At 47.3% G+C, this 15,528-nt stretch overlaps 1 protein-coding gene across 2 annotated transcripts in view; it reads left to right on the forward strand.

Moving 5' to 3' along the window:
• The window catches only part of ABCB9 (ATP binding cassette subfamily B member 9), a 137,988-nt gene that overhangs the window by 24,349 nt on the left and 98,111 nt on the right, over positions 1–15,528 (forward strand). The gene's annotated exons all lie outside the window — the stretch shown is intronic.

A 15,528-nucleotide genomic window follows, 5' to 3' on the forward strand; every position in this document is an offset into this window, starting at 1 on the left:
AACGATGCAAAAAAAGAAACGATAAACGATGCGAAAAAGGCTATGATAAACGCAACGGAAAACACAGCAAAAAAAGACGCAAACAAACAAGCAAAAAACGGCAAGATAAACGAAGCGAAAAACGGCCCGAACAAAGCGGCAAACAAAACCGCAAACAGCGCACAAAAAACTCCGGGAAAAATGACGCAAAAATCAACGTGCAGGGAGAGGTATATCTGCCGCAAACTTCAAGACGGAATTTTGAGGCAGATATTCCTCCGGCAAAAAAACTCAGTGTGAACATGGCCTTAGTGGAGAGAGACATGAGATAGAAGAGGGTGGGCGAGGGTGAGGGTAGACACGAAGAGGTTTATAGACCTGAAAAGAGAAAGAAAACATAAATGTGAAAAACATAATGGGGGGAGAACGGTCACCATCCTTCAAGAATGTCAGCAAGGAGACAAGTTCAGTGAAGGAGGTCAGCGGGGAGGAGCAAGGACAGCTCACGTGAACTCATTGCAGCCTGCAATGAGCGTGCACGGGAAAAAAGTTTCATAACTAGGAAAGATCAACAAACCAGAGCTGAACTGCATGTAAACAAACTGTGCTAAATTCAAAGAAGAAATGTGCTAAGTAGAATTTTTTTTTAAAATAATGCTTTATTTAGGTTGTCTGTATAAGGGGTAATGTATGACAGAGTTTTTGAAAACATTTTGGTATCTCGGACAACCCCTTTAATTTTGAAATTTGACAGTTTTGAGTATCTACTCATCTCCGCCATGAGGTTGGGCAATGAGATCCTGGGCGCAGTGAGGAAGAACAGAAGGTCGTCCGCATACGCAGCCACTTTATGGGATCTTCCACCCACTGATACACCCGCTATGTCTGGGTTTGAGCGAACCCGACAAAGGAAGGCCTCCAGGCACAAAATAAAAATCAAGGGCAACAGGGGGCATCTCTGCCGCGTACCGTTGGAGATAGAGAGCGGAAAAGGTACCGTTAACCTTAACCCTGGCTGAAGGATATGAGTAGAGGCTCGAAATCCATTGCATCATGTGGGAACCCAGCCCAATGTGCCGCAAAGTGGTCGACATGAAGTCCCCCAGTCTACCCTGTCAAAGGCCTTCTCCGCGTCCGTGGACAGCAGTAGCGTGGGCAGAGACGAGGCAGCCGAGTGATAAATCAGATTAATTGCCCTAGTGGTGTTATCCCTGGCTTCCCTAAGGGGCATGAAGCCCACCTGGTCGTAGTGGATCACACTGTGGAGGAGGGGCGTGAGCCTATGGGCCAAGATTTTTGCAAACAGCTTGAGGTCTACATTAAGCAGTGAAATGGGGCGGTAGTTTTGGCAGCTGGTGGGGTCCTTTCCTTCTTTGGGTATAACCATAATGTATGCCCACAGGGCGTCCTGGGGGAGAGAGCACCCGTCTGTGTGAGAGTTATATGGCTGCAGGAAATGAGGTGCGAGAAGATCTGAACAGACCTTGTAGTATTGAATAGGGAGCCCATCCGGGCTCGGCGCCTTCCCCACCGGAGAATCCTTCAGGGCCCAGGACCACTCCTCTGGCGAAATCGGCTCTTCCAGAGCCGCTAGAGCTTCCTGCGGGATATTTTTCATCCCCGAGGAGCGGAGATATGCCTCCATCTGCTCCCGTCTAGTTCCCCCATCTGCGGAGGGAGAGGTCCGCGGGAGATTGTAGAGTGAGTGGTAGTACGCCAGGAAGGCTTCCGAGATGTCCTGGGGTGGTGCAATCCCCCAGCTCCAGGAACCTGTACCTGGGGGACATAGGTACGTGACCTAGTTTTCCGCAGTGTCCGTGCCAAAGTCCTACCTGGTTTGTTACTGAATTCGTAGAAATGTCGTCTACACTTTACTAGGGAGGCCCTAGCCTTAGCAAGACAAAGAGAACGGACCTGAACACGCAACTGCCCCAGCTCCGCCCCATCACCCGGTCCAAGGAAGCCTTGTGGGACTGCTCGAGGAGGTGTATACGAGATAACAGTTCACTCAAGTGGGCCGTCCGCTCCCTTTTAAGTCTAGATCCGATCCGGATGAAGGCTCCTCGGATCACGCACTTATGTGCCTCCCAAACACTGAGCGGACTGACATCTGGAGATACATTCGTAGAAAAATACTCCCTTAGGTCCCTGTGTATTTCTGAAATTACCGTCGGGTCCTGCAGGAGCGAGTCATTCAACCGCCACTGCCAGGAGCGAGGGTAGGCTGCAGGGAGACAAAGAGAGAGTGTAATGAGGGCGTGGTCCGAGAAGGTTATGTTATCTATTGAGACTGAGGAGAGGTTGGAGAGATGGGAGTGGCGCAGGAAGAAGTAGTCTAGTCTGGTGTATGTGTTGTGGGGGGCCGAAAAGAAGGTGTTGTCGGATGCATAAGCCGCCACGCGTCTATCAATTGGGGTTCATGTAACAACCGACGCACCCGGCGGTGTGCCGACCTGGGTAACGACGAGTGTCCGCGTGAGGAGTCTATAGTCGGGTCTAATGTAAGGTTCAGGCCCCCCCTAGTATGAGAGTGCCTTCCAAAAAACCATCCAACTCCGTCAGGACCCCTTCAAAAAAGGCGACCTGACTGGTGTTGGGGAGATAGCATGTGGCCAATGTGAACAGTGTGTTAGCCAACCTACCCTTCACGAAGATATACAGTCCCGCTCCATCTGTGCGAGTCTCCACGTGCTCCCACGGAAGAGAACGAGAGATCAAGATAGAGACCCCCTTGGTCTTGGAGTCCGGTGAGGTACTGTGATACCCCTCAGTGTAGTGAGAGTCCGTCAACCGTGGAACGCTGTCCGCCCGGAAGTGAGTTTCATGGAGGAACACCACATGCGCTTTCTTTTTCCATAGAAGACGGAGGATGGAGGATCTCTTCTCTGGAACGTTCAGACCCTGTGCATTCAGGGAAACAACCGTAATGTTAGACATGTGGAGCCACAGTAGGAAAACAAAAAGGGGGAGAAAGGCGGGGAAAGAGACGGCTACCCCCATAGAGAGGGGGAAGAGCCAAGAAAAGGGACACTAGCTGTTAAGGATCTGCCAGGCACAGCTTCTGTATCTACGCCCATAGGTAATCAGTCTGCACCTGCTTCTATGTCTGTGAGACTGACTCCATCTTCCACCACTCAGGATGGCAGGCTTAGGAGTGGGAGAGCCCATCACAGCCTGGCCAGACGGAGCTAGCTCCTGCCCTCTGTCTATTTATACCTGCCTTTCCTGTTCCTCCTTGCTTGTGATTCTTCTCGTTTTGTTTCCTGGCCCTGCTGCAGCTTCTTGAACTATTTGACCCTGCTTCATATTGACCCTGGCTTACTGACTACTCTCCTGCTCTGCGTTTGGTACCTCGTACACTCCTGGTTTGACTCGGCTTGTTCACTACTCCCCTGCTCTGCGTTTGGTACCTCGTACACTCCTGGTTTGACTCGGCTCGTTCACCACTCTTGTTGCTCTCGGTGTTGCCGTGGGCACTGCCCCTTTTCCCTTGCTTCAGTGTACGCTTGTCTGTTTGTCTGTCGTGCACTTATTGAGCGTAGGAACCGTCGCCAAGTTGTACCCCGTCGCCTAGGGCGGGTCGTTGCAAGTAGGCAGGGACTGAGTGGCGGGTAGATTAGGGCTCACTTGTCTGTTTCCTTACCCCCATCATTACACTAGCATCCCACTTACAGCAGAGTACAAAACCCCTAAACAATACTTCTCGTGTTATGTCGGGCCCGGGAGAAAACACCCCCTGAAAACGACAAGACAGCGCGGAAACCTAGTGGGGAACCTAGAAGGACAGCGGCGTGAAGAGGTGAACTCCCTGAGACTCGCCACTAATTGGGACCAAGGTTGTTTAAGCCCAATTAAGAACAGGCCGGAACCCCGGACTCGGCCGAATTACTGTAACGGGTGTATGTAGGTTCCTGACCTCCCACCGCAGCGCAGTATGATGGGGAAAAAGGTTCCCTGAGACAATCCCCCAGACCTCACAGACTAGACCCCCTGGCCCACCTAAATTCCCCTTTGGCCTGGCAACACTCCCTCCCACAAAACCTGAGAGCAAACCTGAGGAGAAAAGGCAGGGGGTTAGACACTCATAACAAACAGCCCCCCAGTGATATCCTCATGTGTACAATGATAGATTAGCCTTTTGGCCGCTGGCCGATCAATTTCTTCGGGGCGAGTGCCGTCCAGATGCCCGCTGCTCACGAGGACCGTCTCTAGGAGGAAGCCGAGAAGGGCGCACAGAATCCGGGTACAGGCCCCCCTGGGGAAGAGCGACGGCGGCGGCTCCGTCCAGTCTGGGAGGCGCACGGGAGATTTTGAGGAAACGGAAGGCTGCTTCCAGATCGTCCGGAGAGCGGACAGCAAAGGAGTGCCCCTTTCGGCGGAGGATGACGTGGAAAGGATGGCCCCATCTGTAGGAAGCGCCTGCTTCTTTAGTTGCCTCCAGCAGAGGGTGTATCACCCTGCACATATGTAGGGTCAGCCTTGAGACATCCGGCAAAATGGTCACCTCCGCACCCTGGAAAGGAATGGCCCCCCGCTCCCAAACTCGCCGTGCAATGTCCTCTTTTTGTTTATAAAAGTGCACCCTGCAGATGACATCTCGGGGACGATTACTTTCCCTGTTCCGTGGGCCTGCCAAGCGATGTACCCTATCCATTTCAATGGCCAAATCTTGTGGTCTGTCCATGAGCTTGTTGAAGATATGGGTGACGACCTCGTATAGCTCCTCAGGCGGTACATATTCTGAAATGCCCCTCAGCTTTAAGTTGTTCTGTCTCCCCCTGTTCTCCACGTCGTCCAGGTGCAGGGAGAAGTCCCTCATTTGAGTCGATTGGGTGTCCATAGACTGAGAGAGGACCGAAATGTCCGTCGTGTGAACAGAGTTCTAGCGCTCCAATGCGTCTACCCGTGCGTAAGTCCTGGGTCACCACCCCTATGGCCCGGTCATATTTCTCTTCCAGTCGGGCTAGGCGAGCATCCAAATCTGATTTCGTTCGCAGTGCCCTCACCATCTCCCATAACTCAGCCAGGGTCCGTTCCATAGAAGGAGGGGGGCCAGTAGAAGTCGTTAGGTGGGTATCCCCCCGGTCAGCGGAGGAGGTGAGCGGGCCCCTTAGAAGCTGAGCCAGCGCCATCAGATACACATTCACAAGGAGCTGTGATTGGTCAGCCTGCTGTGACTGACCAATCACAGCGATAGCCGGCGCGGGACCGCTGTGATTGGTCCCCTGCCGTTTTACTGTGCCGATCAACTGTCATAAACAGTTGATGGCACAGTTCGGTCACCCTGTCCTTTGACATGGTGATAGTTTTTGCCAGGACGCACCAGTACGTCCCGATGCCTTAAAGCACTGCAATGCAGGAAGTACCGATGCGTTCAGGTGCGGCAAGGGGTTAACATCAAAATGACCCCCATGGTGTTGATGTAGATGCCTGGAGACACTGTTTTAAAAAATTATTATTAATGTTCGACCTATGTTTATTGATCCTTGTTCTCAACATTTTTGGTTCGTCCTATATACTGTAACCCGCAGTCACACTCAAGGAGGTACGCTACATAATTAGAGGAGCAATTCAAAAATTGTTTTATCGGGAATATTTCCCATGTTATGTTGCATTTCAATGTCCGTTGTCTGTGTTGGATGTTATCACAGCACTGACATCTAGCAATGTTACACCTATCTGACCCTATTATTTTAATCACAGATTCTTCCTTTGGGATATTATCTCTGAACCTACTGGGGGCAACAATGCTTTTAATATTCCTACCCCTTCTGTAAGTGAAACTAGGTTTACTTGGTTAGGGTATGTTCACAAGCCCTATTTATGGACGTAATTCAGGCGTTTTACGCCTCGAATTACGCCCGAAAAAACGGCTCCAAACCGTCTGCAAACATCTGCCCATTGAATTCAATGGGTCTTACGGTGTTCTGTGCTGACGGGCTTTTTTTTACGCGCCGCTGTCAAAAGACGGCGTGTAAAAAGACGGCCGCCTCAAAGAAGTGCATGTCACTTCTTGGAACAGAATTTGAGCCGTTTTTCATTGACTCCATTGAAAAACAGCTCCAATTACGTCCGTAATGGATGCCGGGAAAAACGCAAGTACTTGCAATTACGTCTGAAATTCAGGAGCCTGAAAACAGCTCCGTAATTTCAGACGTAATTGGCGTTGCCGTGTGAACATACCCTAGAAGTCTCTTTAAAACTGGATTGTTTGTTAAAATTCCCCAATATCTAGTTAAAATGTTTCTCAGGGTCTTGGGTCCATTGTTAAAGTCGGTAATAACATTTTCTTTTATTGGTGAGTGGTATGGTACTATCCTTTTTGTTTATGCAATAATTGTCTTTGTGGTATCAGTAATGATTTGTAATAGGCTGACTACACTAACTGTTGTGGATAGTTTTTCTCTGTTTTTGAGAATGTTTGCCTGTTGTCGGAACACCTTCAGGGAGCTACAATTTTTTTCTAATCCGTTTGAATTGGTTATTTGGGACATTTGTCAGCCAAGGCTTGTAATGTGCACTGGAGAAATGTATGTAGCTGTTAAAATCTACGTCCTTAAAGTGCATTCTACTTCTAATCCCATTATTTTCAATCAAGAGAGTGAGGTCCAAAAGATCTATTATAGCATCTTATAGGTTCATTGTGAAATGTAAACCCCAATCATTGGAATTAAGGAAAGTGACAAAATTAGTCGCCACTTCTTTACTCCCATTCCGCAAGAAGAAGAGATCATCTATATATCTCTTATAGTATAGAATATTGTTACTAAAAATAATATTTGTGTGGATGAAAGTTTTTTTCGAATTGTCCCATATATATATATATTTGCAAAACTGGGTGCGAAACGGCTACCCATCGCAGTCCATCTGATTTGCCTATATATTTTCTTTTGGAAGGAAAAGATATTGTGTTTCAAAATGAAATCTATGGTTTGTCATCCTTGCCTTCCTGGTTCTCATACTGTTTTTGTCATTTTGTCCTATTATATTGTCCCTTCTCCCCGGGCAATGTGGACTTCGCCCATGGGATAGTAGTGGGTGGCAGCCGGCATCAATAAGAAAGATCTTTTTTTTCATTGATGCAAAGCAGTAGTGTTGTGCCTATTCTTGCACAACACGAGGTGAGTCTAAGGGTATGTGCACACGATAACTGCATTTACGTCTGAAATTACGGAGCTGTTTTCAGTAGAAAACAGCTCCGTAATTTCAGACGTAATTGCATGTGCTCGCGTTTTGCGAGGCGTCAATTACGGTCGTAATTTGGAGCTGTTCTTCATTTGAATCAATGAAAAACTGCTCAAATTACGTCTCAAGAAGTGTCCTGCACTTCTTTTGACGAGGCTGTTATTTTACGCGCCCTCTTTTGACAGCGACGCGTAAATGACAGGTCGTCAGCACAGTACGTCGGCAAACCCATTGAAATGAATGGGCAGATGTTTGCCGACGTATTGGAGCCGTATTTTCAGACGTAATTCGAGGCGTAAAACGCCTCGTTTACTTCTGAAAATAGGTCGTGTGAACCCAGCCTTAGGGTATGTTCACAAAGGCTATTTTCGGCCGAAAAACGGCTGAAAAATCGGAAGCAGAACGCCTCCAAACATTGATTGCAATGGGAAAAACAGTGTTCTGTTCAGATGGGCCGTTTTTTTTACGGGGCTGTTTAAAAAAATGGGCGTGTAAAAAAACGGCCGCGAAAAAGAAGTACAGGACACTTCTTGGGACGTTTTTGGAGCCGTTTCTCATTGACTCTATTGAAAACCGCTCCGTATTTTCAGACGTTTTTAGTCTAGCGTGTGAACATACCCTAACAGCTCACCATGCATTGTTCTATTCCTTTTCACATCAAACAGTATTACCTTAGAGGAGAGCCATTTGTCCTCTTCTCCCGTTGTTTTTTCCTTTCACATATATGGACAGTGACGTTGGCAGCAGTGCTGGAGTCTCCAGGCAGAACATCAGCTGATGCTCTGCTCGGGAACTCCAGCTATAGGAAACCCCTGAAGTCACTGACGAAATGTTGGGAGCAGTGCTGGAGTCCCGAGCCAAGCGCTAGCTGATACTCTGCTTGGGGACTCCAGCAATAGGCAGTGTGACAGCCACTTGCGGTCATGTCATTGATAACACGCCGACACGAACAGCACATGAAGCAAGCCCGTGTCAGCGCGTCATCAATATTAGAAAAGTTCCAGGACTTCCGGGAACAGTTCACTGGGTTTGAACTGCACCATTTAGTACCGAATTTTAAATTAAAGTATATCAATAAGTGACTTCTTTTTACATAAAAATATGAATGCAATGCAATTTCTTTAACACCCCCCAAAGAAAAGTATGTTTTTTTGCAATAGTGGTGCAGTTCTCAACTGCTTCGTGAACTGGTCCTTATTGGGAGTCATTCAGATAATTTTCCATAATCCCCTTAATCTGTTAAAATATTTTGTTATTTCAGGTATGTTATTAAAACTTGCCATTACACTGGCTTTGTTATAGATCATCTTTCTTTATTGCCTTTTTTTTTTAGACTTAAAGGTAGCATCCACTAATATTTTACAGTTAATATATAGCACTAATCTACATAAAAAGTTGAGTAATTTTGCAAATACATTGAATTCCTAATTTTAATTGATCCTGACTTAGAATCTGTATTATAGTCCAGAGCTACATTCACAATTCTGTTAGTCATCATTGGAAGCATTTAACAAGGTTGTTGTCAGATACATCCTTAACAGCTTAGGGGCTGTTCACATCAAGGTTTTTGTTTACGTTTAGTGTGTATATTGGGAAAGCTCCCAAAATACACGTTTTGAATGGGCTCCATTGTCAGATGAAGGCTTAAACAGTACCCTATCTGGCCGGTATACGTTAGTATACCACTAAAATAAAAGGTATGTCTTAGTAGACCAATAAAAAAAACAGATGCACGTTAAACATATACATTTTTTATTTTTTTTATTTTTATTTGGTCTCAGAGCGTTAAAGGTGTATGGACGTGGGGTGGTGTTGTCTATCATAAATTCAATGCAGTGTAGTTCTCCGGCATGCCACAACTTGGCTATTGGGTGAGGAGCATTATGCTGAAAGTTAAAGAAGCACTCCAGTGATAAAGAAAGTTAAAGAAGCACTCCAGGTGTTTCCGAGGAGGGAGTTGCCAGCTGGAGTTCATTGGTCTGCGGTCGCTGGAGGGTAAGTGATGCCGGCAGTCCACGACCACAACCATTACAGCAGCCCTGTCACGATCTGTGGGTATTGTGGACCCACTGGGCCGTACCGCCTTGACGGTATGGCAGCTGGCCAACAGGATACAAGACAAAGTCTATAGTTTGTATAGGTGTACCTGTGGTAACTTCAGACAGTAGCAGGATAGGCTTGGATGGGACCTTGGCAGCAGGCAGACACCAGGCGTGGTGTAACAAGACAGGCGTAGTATACAGCACAATACGACTCCAACTCTACACAGCACTGGAACAATATAGCATAGGATACAGGGTACAGGTAGCAGGAACGGAAACACTGGAACTGTAAAACACTCAAGGGATCAGACACAGGTAGGTACAAACAACGCTCAGGCAATGCAGGAAGGGGCAGAACCCTTCTTATAGTCCAGGGTGATCTGGGAGCAATCAGATCAAATCTAAAACATGTGTGTGCTCTGGCTCAGTGAGGCCGGGAATGCACTAGAGCGCCCACCCTAGTGGTCACTGCAGGACAGGACAGCCGCATGTGCTGGCACCTCTGAGGAGGACGACGTCTGCAGGAAGATAGGAGTCTGCGACCGCGGATGTTACAATTTCCCCCCTCTTTCGCCCTCTCCTCTTGGGACCAGAGCGGGAGAGAAACCTTTTCAGGACGGTAGGGGCATTGAGGTTCTCCTGTGGCTCCCAGGACCTCTCCTCTGGACCAAACCCCCTCCAATTCACCAAATATAAAGTACTTCCTCCTACTCTCTTGGTGTCCAGGATCTCCTTAACCCCTAATATATCCGATGAACCGCTGGGAGCAACTGCAGGACTAGGAATCCTGGTGTAGCGGTTCAGGACCACAGGCTTCAGGAGGGAGACATGGAAGGAGTTAGGGATCTTGAGGGTAGGAGGCAGCCGAAGCTTGTAGGAGACAGGGTTGATCTGCTGCAAGATCTCAAAGGGTCCGAGGAACCTGGTAGCAAACTTGCATGATGGCACCCTCAGCCGAATATTTCTGGAGGACAGGCAGAACTTGGTACCCGGAAGAAAATGAGGCGGCTCTCTTCTCCTCGTCTCTGCCTTTCGCTTCATGCGGTCGACTGCTTGCAGAATAGAGGATCGGGTTTGCTGCCAGATCTGTAGAAAGACCCGGAATGCAGAGTCAGCTGCAGGCACCTGGGACAAAGCAGATACAGGGAGAGGAATACGTGGATGTTGGCCGTAGACTATGAAGAGTAGTGTGCAAGGCAAACAAAGGTTTGTGTAGAATTTCTGTTTGGCATTTGGACCTGTAGATTGTGGCCTGAGCGTACGGTCACGATCTGTGGGTATTGTGGATCCACTGAGCAGTACCGTCTTGACGGTATGGCAGCTGGCCAACAGAATACAAGTCAAAGTCTATAGTTCGTATAGGTGTACCTGTGGTAACTTCAGACAGTAGCAGGATAGGATTGGATGGGACCTTGGCAGCAGGCAGACACCAGGCATGGTGTAACAAGACAGGCGTAGTATACAGCACAACACGACTCCAACTCTACACGGCACTGGAACAAGATAGCACGGGATACAGGCTACAGATAGCAGGAACGGGAACACTGGAACTGGAAAACACTCAAGGGATCATTTGCAGAGACAGACACGGGTAGGTACAAACAACGCTCAGGCAATGCAGGAAGGGGCAGGTCCCTTCTTATAGTCCACGGTGATCTGGGTGCAATAAGCTCAAATCTAAAACGTGTGCGCTCTGGCTCATTGAGGCCGGGATTGAGCTCGAGCGTGCACCCTACTGGTCACTGCAGGACAGGACGGCCGCATGTGCTTTATCTCTGAGGAAGGCAACGTCTGCAGGAAGATAGGTGTCTGTGGTCTGCGACCGCGGACGTTACAAGCCTCACATCTCGAGGCTGCGTCGGCTTGCACTGAGCAACGTTGCTGTAGAGTGGAGAAGGCCAGATGAGGGAACAAAGATGTGGCTGAGACAGACCGGAACCAGAGTAGAAAAAGACGATCATGTGCACTATTATGTCTGTAGATTTTACTAGAGCTATGATCCACAGGGCAGTATAATGGCTGAGTTTTTTTTTTTTTTATACTGGTTATCCCACCACCGAATTTTCTCCCAAACCCTCCTATTTTCTTTATAAATAGTATGTTTCCTCACACGTATATCTGTTTCCAGCATACCTTCTAATATTAATCTTTCATATTTTAATCCCCCGTTGAAAAGTGCTGCAAGCCACTCAGAGGAGGAGGTATCTTCTGGAGGCACACATGAATTCCCTGCTGAAGCACTACAGGGAAGATTTTTCAAATACGCATTCACAGCTTTCTCAACGCTATGACGTGAGTCAAGGAGGCTCAGCAAAGAACACTAGGTACTCTCTAGATCTGGCCGCACACTAGGAGAGGCTGCACATGCATGAGAACATCGCCGGAAGGACGTGCAGAGCAGTGGAGATAGTAAACAGCAGGGGGCGCCATATGAGGTATCAAAAGGTAATATCTAGGGATTGGTCCAGTTTTTTTAAATAACTTTAACCCCTTAGTGACCAGCCTATTTTAAGTCCTAATGACCAAACTATTTTTTTTGTTTTTCTATAGTCGCATTCAAAGAGCTATAACTTTTTTATTTTTCTGTGGACATAGCTGTATGAGGACTTGTTTTTTGCGGGATTAGTTGTACTTTTTGCATCGTCTCTTTCCAGTAGCCGTAATGTTTTTATTTTTCCGTCAATGTAGTGATTTTTTGGGCTTGTTTTTTGCGGGACGAGACGTAGTTTTGATTGGTACTGTTTTGGGGTACCTGGGACTTATTGATTTTTATTATGCCTTTTTGGGGGGGCAATGGGAAAAACTTTTTTAATTGAGTCATTACGGTCGCGGCGATACCATATATGTGTACTTTTATTTATTTTTTACACTTTTACTAAATAAATCCACTTTTTATGGATAAGATGGTTTTATTTATTTTTTTACTATCATTTTTATTTCACATTAATTACTTCTTTTTTTTTAGTCCCACTAGGGGACTTTACCATGCGATTTTCAGATCGCTGCTATAATGCTTTGGTATACTTAGTGTGAATCGACAGGCAATCTATTAGGACGTGCCTCTAGCATGTCCTAATAGGCATATGCCCAGGGAAGACATGGGGGCTTTTATTAGGCCCCCGGTTGCCATGACACCCAATCAGAGACCCGAAATTGCATTTGCGGGCCGCCGATGGGTGACAGAGGGAGCTCATTCCCTCTGTAAACAAGTTAAATGCCGCGTTCTCTATTGCCCGCGGCATTTAACAGGAGCGTTGGAGCAGGAGCCCAGCTGTCATCAGACAGCCAAACCCCGGCTCCAGCCTGCACGGGACACCCGTGTAGGACTTAGACTGGGCCGCTGTGAAAAGGCATATTGGTGGTCACTAAGGGGTTAAATGGTAAATTAAATTAACTCTTCACGACACATACACAGGTGCAATACGGCATACCCTGAGCATAGGAGACTAGGGACAGGAGCCGACCCTATCTCCTATGCTGGTGACCTTCTGACTGTGAACTGCGCATGCTCTGTGGCATGCAGAGTTCACAGCAACCCTCGCTTCCAAGAGGGAAGGGCGCCATTTCATTGAAGAGCGGCAGCTCCTGCAATGGCTAATTCAAACGAATTGCCGGGTACCATTCGCTGTGAATGCAGGACCGTCCGGCAATTAATTTGTTTTGAAGGAACAGCGGTGCTCGTACGACGCTGCTCCTTCATTCCTTGCTCCTACTGTAAATCGCCGTGTAGCGGCGTTTCACAGTATTACAGCCTTCTCCCATTCACATGAATGGGAGACTGCTGTAATAAAGTGAACTGATGCTACACAGTAGGAACAAGGAATGAAGGAGCAGCAACGTATGAGCGCCGCTGATCCTTCAAAACAGCTGATCGGTGGCTTTGAAGGATCAGCGGCATTAGCGCGCTGCTGCTTCCCCTTCAGTCCTTGCTCCTACTGTGAATCATCATATAGCTACATGGCGATTCACAGTAAAAGCAAGGAATGAAGGAGCAGCGGTGTACGAGCGCCGCTGATCCTTCAAAGCAGCTGATCGGCAGGGGTGGCGGGAGTCGGACCCCCACTAATCAGATATTCATGGCCTATCCTGAGGATAGGCCATCAATTTCTTATCAATGGAGAGTTCAATGTGACTGGGTTACCAGCAGTCACATTGAAAGTAGGTCACTGACTAGTAGCCTGGTCACATAGCTAATGCAGGTACTCTGTCACTTTAGGAGTCCCTGCATTAGCTTTTTCTGGTACATGGGACCTCCAGGATGCGCCAGAATTATTAATAACTATTAATATTTCTGGCTCATCTCTAGGTCTCGTGCGCCACAATAGGAACTACAGTTCATTGACATCTAGTTTCTATTGCGGCGCAGGGGAGAAGACAGAAGACTGCTGTAGGTGAGTGTAAGTTTTTTTAGGCTAGCACTAAACTCCCATTATTACCTCGGTACCCACCGCCACCAGGAGTATCGGGAAGAGCCGGGTACGGTCCAGTACCCGACCATCTGTAGTGATGGTCAGACACTGGGGCGGCTGCAGGCTTGTATTACTAGGCTGGGAAGGGCCAAAAACCGTGGCCTTTCCCACCCTGGTAATGCTAGGCTGCTGCTGCTATGTTGTATCTGGCTGGTTATGAAAATGGGGGGGGACCTTCCCAGCCTAATAATACCGGCCTGTGGCTGCCCGGGTGCCTGACCATCACTACAGATGGTCGGGTATTGAATCGTACCCGGCTCTTCCCGATAGCTGTCCACACCGTATAATGCCCCCATAGCTGTCCCCACAGTATAATGCCTCCAGCATTGCCCCCTGTGGCACCCAGGGGAGGGGGGCCCAGTCAAAAGTTTGCTATGGGGCCCAGTGTTTCCTAGTTACGCCCCTGCCTTAGGGCATGTTCACACGGCACCAAAAAAAAATGACGTGCAAACGTGTCAAATACACCAGCGTTACTTGTGAAGCACTTTTTAAAATACAGGCTTTTTTGCGTGTTTTTTTACGCGTTTTGTGAGCGCTTTTGCACATTTTTTGGTGCGTAATTAGGACTTTCATTGATCATGGGAACATCTGGTGCGTTTTACGCACTAAAGAATTGAACTGACACTACTTTTTTACGCAACTGTTTTCTAGTAAAACGATCGCGTACAAAAGCGCGTTGTATGTACTAACGGCTCGCTTTCCCATTGATGTAAATGGGAAGTTTAAGCAAACGTTTTTTTACACATGTTGTGATGCATTTTGTGAACGCTTTTTGCGCGTTTTTGGCGAGTAATTAGGACTCCCATTGACTATGGGAACATTTGCCGCATTTTACGTGCCAAAGAATTGACCCGACGCTTCGTTTTTTCAGCAACGCATTTTTAAAAAACGTTTGCGTAAAAAAGCGCGTTGTATGTACCAACGGCGCGCTTTCCCATTGATGTGAATGGGACGCTTCTCAAGCGTTGTTTTATGCACTTTTCGCGCGTGTTTTTTTATGCATTTTGTACGTTTTTTTGGTCACATAATTCGAACTCCCATTGACTATAGGAATATTTGGCGCATTTTATGTGCCAAAGAATGGACCTGACACTTTTTTTCCGCAACGCGTTTTTTAAAGACGCTCTATTAAAAAAGCGCTTTGTATGTACTAACGGCTCGCTTTCCCATTGATGTAAATGGAAGGCTTAATCAAGCAGTTTTTTTACGCGTTTTCCGGTGCGGAAAATGCGTCAAAAAACTTGTCAAATATATGCCGTGTGAAACGGTCAACTGAAAAGTTATTCACCACAGGGTCTTCCCTCTTGACTTTTATCATTCTCAGCCTTTTGGTGTGTCCTGTAGCTGCTGCCAGCTACCAATGTAAAAGCACTCCAAAATGGGAGCCGGACAATGCTTAGCAATTTGAAGACACCTCTTCCTGGCTTGTAGCCAACTATAGAGAGGGGGTGTCTCCCTCCCACATTTACAGCAGCTGTAACTCAGGTTGCTTTGCCTTATTCCCCTTTCTGTAATTCTGGGAGGGTGCTCCCTCTGGTGGCCACCATAGGAAAACATGTAAAATTATTTAATTTTTAATACTTCTCACCTTGTGGAAGAAAAAAAAATAATACACCAAAAAAAAGAATAAAAATTAGTAACTCACTTAAAAATTGTTTTAATTCGCGACACATTCCCCTTAAGGCATCAGTTCCCAGGTGCAACTGCTACCACCCGGCCCCCCCCCCCAATAGCTACACCCCTGAGTCAGCAAGGTATACTGAGAGATTTCAGCTCAGAAGGCTACAGAATTGTGAATGATGTTCTACAGACTTCTTATGATCAATGCAAGATAATACATTATATTGACATAG

Source organism: Rhinoderma darwinii, chromosome 1 (genome assembly GCF_050947455.1).
Source record: "Rhinoderma darwinii isolate aRhiDar2 chromosome 1, aRhiDar2.hap1, whole genome shotgun sequence".
Taxonomy (NCBI): Eukaryota; Metazoa; Chordata; class Amphibia; order Anura; family Rhinodermatidae; genus Rhinoderma; species Rhinoderma darwinii.